We start from the raw sequence: 5,120 nt of genomic DNA, 5'->3' as shown, positions 1-5,120 counted from the left end.
GTATAGGTCAAATTTTCAATGTCATGACTCAAAAAAATTAACACCCGACGCTTACTCAAGCAGTATGAAATCCATTTAGATTTAGCATCCAAAGACAATGGTAACGTGAGCTTGCTGGCCTCACAAATGGTCCCAGGAGTAAAGAATTTGATATAGAACTTAGATATAAACCTAAATTGTAAGTCACTATCCTTGAATTATATTTCAATCGCATCCACTATATTGATCATCTTTAATTGTATTTGCCTTGTTACTAAGCAAAGTGGCGATAGATAACTGTCTTTGTAGTTTGTACTTAAATACTTAAATACTTGCTAAGCACAACGAAAGATGACAGGACAAATAGTTCTCTCTGAAATATGTTCTCAATTCAAAATCCATTTTCCTACTGGAGCTTATGACTCTGAGTTTCAGCGTTTCGCCTTCTGCTTAACCAGCACATGGTAGATTTTATCCTAGCAAATCCAGGAAAAAAACACATACAGAGCGCTAGAATGAATGCCTAAATAAGACTTTGGACCTATCGATTCCAGCCTAAAAAAGGCAAGCCATGCCACGGGACTATTTACTGCAAGCTTTAGAGTGTGATTCTGATAGTGGCAATACCGAGCACAGCCATCAGTGGAAATAATCATAACGCATAGCAAAATGTAGTAGTGGATTAAATTAGTCTCATAGATAATGAGGAAATTTCATTTAGATTAATCAATGGAAATTAGAATATCCAGGTTCAATTATTCAGTAATTGAATTCATAAAACAAATTTAGTTCAGAAAACAATGGGGAGAGAGATTGATGCGTACCTCCTCGCGGACGGTGGCGCGGCAGTAAGAGAGCCTGGGCCTGGCGGCGCTGGACCTCCTCGCGGGATGGCGTGGCAGGAGGGGCTGGTGATGGCGCCGGAGGTCAGGCGCAGGAGACGGCGGCGGGCGGCTCTCCAGCAGGGACGGCGGGCGACGTGGGACCTCCTCGCGTGGGCTCCAGCAGCGACGGCGGGCGGTGCTGGACCTCCAGCAGGGGCGGCTCCTACAGGTCGATGGCGGGCGTGGTGGGGCGGGGACGGGGACGGAGAGCCGGGGCGGGGCGGGGACGGACCGGCGAGGCTTGGGACGGGGCAGGGCCGCGGTGGCGGCGCGGCGCCGGGGCGGAGGGGCGGGGCGGCTGCGGGACGGCACTGCGCGCCACGCAGCAGCGGCGGGGCGGGGTCGGGCCGGTGCGCAGGGGCGGCGGCGGGGCAGGGCAGGGGCAGGGCCGCGGTGGCAGCGCGGCGCCGGGGCAGAGGGGCGGGGCGGCTACGGGACGGCACTGCGCGCCACGGAGCGGCGGCGGGGCCGGGCCGGGCCGACGCGCAGGGGCGGCGGCGGGGCGGGGCGTCCTGTGCGGCGGTGGGGAGCGAGTGAGCGAGAGAGTGAGAGAGAGCTGAGAGAGAGAGAGCGAGAGTGAGCCCGAGAGCTAATAAGTGCGCGAGAGTTCGCCATATGTTCGATCTAGGACACACGGCAAAGATTTTTTTCTTTTTTTTTTGTTTTCAAATTCATCTTTGCCGTGTGCCACAGATCTTAGCACACGGCAAACATATAAACTTCGCCGTGTGCCTAAACCTGAACACACGGCAAATACTGGAAAATGAATTTCTGTTATTTCATGTAGTCAACTAATTTGTTTTTAAAACATGTTTCACTAAATTTAATAAAATTTATATTGAAAAATATTACCAAACTCTCTAAACATTGCATATGAAATGCTTCTTTGAAAATTTTTCATTATTTTATGCATATATAGCTCAATTTCATTATTTTCACCTAAATTCTAATATTACTAAAAAATTCAAAAAATGGCAAACAAGTCCAAAAAATTGCCATTATTGAACATGAACTACTTCATGTGGTTTATTGTCTATAGAAAAAATTTGGAACACAAATTATAATTTGAGCATCATTTCGCGTACAGACGTAACTGCAATCTTAGAAACTATATAGATCTTTTTCGGAGAAACTCAAGTTAAGCAGCGTTTCTCAAAAAAATGAGAAATGCAATCAAAAATTTACCATAGCCTCCTTGCATGATATTATGACCGCTTGACAAATTTCATAATTTTCAGTCTACGTTTCAATTTTATGGAATTTATAAAACTCTAAGCCACAAGTTCTATTGTTAGTAAGTTCATAACTTTAATGTTTGCCGTGTGCCTCCATGTGGCACACGGCAAAGAGGTCGATTCGCCGTGTGCCTAACGGGGGCACACGGCAAAATATGACGGCGTCGACCGGCCGTGATCGTCGGGCCACGTGGCGCTATGTTTGTCGTGTGCCGGTCTTTGGCACACGGCAAAGAAATTGGTTGGACGTGTGCTGAGGTTAGGGCACACGGCGAAGCCTCCTTTCGCCGTGTGCTTTATTTTGGCCGTGTGTTCTGTATTTGGCCCACGGCGAAGGCTCTCTTCGCCGTGTGCCCGATGATTTGCGCACGGCGAGCTCTTAGGCACACGACGAATTACCGGTTTCCCGTAGTGTATATATATGTAAAAGGAAAAAAGAAAAGCAAATAAATGTAGGATCATTCAGCACCAGATCGAAATCTGGTGCACGTGGTTGTCAATCCGGCTGAGTTGGATTACGCCATCGCCACTACTAGAAAACGGGCCATGGGAACCGGTTGGAAATGGCCTTAGGCACCGGTTTTCCAACCGGTTCCCGCCAACCGAGACCAATGGCCTCGCCTTAGGACACCGGGTATTTAACCCGGTGCCTTAGGCACCCATTGGTACCGGTTGGAAAGTCCAACCGGTACCAAAGAGGCTGCCACGCTGTCGCAAGGTGGCAGCCCCTTTGTACCGGTTGGTCTTTCCAACCGGTACCAACGACATTTTCCCTTTTTTCCAAAATCTAGTTTTGTTTGTTATATTTATTACTGTTTATTCTTTTATAATTGCTAAACGCACTCAAGCTCTACAGCACTATACGTTCATTGGTGTTCGTGTTCGTTTTCAGAGAATATTTGAAACTAACTAAAAGTGAAATGCGAGCATATAATTAAGTTAATTAGATGAACTAATATATTTACAAATTTACAAACATCAAGACATAATGTTTAAAAATATTTACAAATGTACAAGTCATGTTTGTAGTCCAACTACTGGTCCCCTCAGGAGGTAGATGGAAGTCCTCTATGGATGTTACCATCGTGGTAGAACTCGCCTCTATGATCCAAGATCTCGTTCAAAATGAATCCGGCGAGCTGCTCGCACACTGTGTTGATCCGATCAGTAGAGTAACATTCATTCCCCATTTGAGACATCTATCATTTAGAAAAAAAAGGATTAACATCATGTGCGTTAGTACAATTATGAAAATATACTAGTGAACGGTTTGGACGTACTCTCGTGTCTTCATCAGTAACCTTCCCGCATGGAGTCATGATGTGCAAGTAGTCGCATACGTAGTACCCGCACCAATCAGTTCCTTGTTATCTCGCACACTTAAGGAGAAACAAATAAATTACTCAATTTAGAATAATTTGGGATTATATACTTAACTAGACAAATCTTTATGAATCAACATACCGGATAATCCATGTTAACGTTCAGTTCGGGCCTCCATTGACCACGTCCTTTGTTATTTTTCACAAATTTTTTCCAAACTCAGCGCTCAAAGTTAAGTTTGATATTCAGAAATTGTTATTAACAAAAAAAAGATTTGATTGTGCAAACTGAACTTACATGTTCAAGGGGTCTATGATATGTTGGATTGTGGACTTTGGATTTCTCATTGAGTCAAAGACTATAAGATTGCCGGTCTCTACGGAAAGTATGAGTAAAATCCAATGATAACTGCGGATATAGATAGGATATATACATACATGCATTAGACGACTTAGTATTTATTTAGTAATATAACAGAGGATTGAGTCAACCAAGGCTTACCCAAAGTTGTATGGTATGAATATATAGAATTTGTAATTTTGCCTAGTCAACGAATCGTACATGTTTGACGACTTAGTATTTATTTAGTAATATAACAGAGGATTGAGTCAACCAAGGCTTACCCAAAGTTGTATGGTATGAATATATAGGATTTGTAATTTTGCCTAGTCAACGAATCGTATATGTTTTGGCACGTTTCCTTATAATTTTCGTTGAGCACTTTCTGGTTGACTAGCAAAGGAGACATGAAGCCGATCTGATGGTGCCATCCATGTTTTCGGCTTCTTTGGGTCTCCTGTCTAAACGATACAATAGAAATTTTATAATGCACACATATAATTATGTTCTTGTTAACAAAAAGTATTAATGTAGAGGTAAGTGATACTTACAAAACCCAAATGGTGATGATAGAGGCGTCGAGGGCTTGTCGATGGTAAATGTGATATAAATTTTCGAAGTACACCCATAAGTCCTCCTCTCCGCGGAAGAAATCATGGTCACGATACTTGAATCCAAACATTTTCCCATGGTCCTTCGACATTCGCAGGTACCATCTATGCAAATTGAACATCTGCGTGCCTAGACTTTTCTCCTCTTCCTCAATGACAAAAGGTTTTCCATGCTGGAATGGAGTAAGAACGGGAGCGACAGGGATTTCCGCCTCCACTTGCCCCGTTGCCTCCTCTAGCGTTAATCCAGTTTCAGAAAGAAATATCGCGGCCTGTAGGTCCGCCTGGAGTTGTACGTCCGTCGGGTGTAGGAGTGGCAACCCTGGCACCCGGAGGGGCTCGAGTCCATTTGTTGTGTGCTTTTGTCAGAGTACGATCATAGTCCGAGGGTAAGCTTTTTGGTTTTGGTGGGTTGTCTAGGTTTACGAGAAGCTTTTTCCCTAGTTCTAGAGGTACCTTTTCCCTCGGCGGGGGGACTTTAGGCTTCAATTGTTCTTTTATATATTGAGCAGTCTCCTCTTCCAACTCCTCAGCAGTTTTCTCGGTGGTTAATTTTCTTTCAACCGTTTTCTGCTTCTTCTTTGAGGGTCCAGCCGCTGGGAGGTCGGATGCTGTCTTTTTCTTTCCTTTTTCTGGGTCAGGAGGAGTTGGAGTACTCGTGGCCCTTTGCGCCAGCGGAGACGGTGGTGAAGGAGGTGGTTGTGGCGACGGCGGTGCGGGAGACCGCGGAGACGGGCGATCGGTCTGCA

Source organism: Panicum virgatum, chromosome 7N, assembly GCF_016808335.1.
Source record: "Panicum virgatum strain AP13 chromosome 7N, P.virgatum_v5, whole genome shotgun sequence".
Classification (NCBI taxonomy): domain Eukaryota; kingdom Viridiplantae; phylum Streptophyta; class Magnoliopsida; order Poales; family Poaceae; genus Panicum; species Panicum virgatum.
This window is presented reverse-complemented; position numbering follows the sequence as displayed.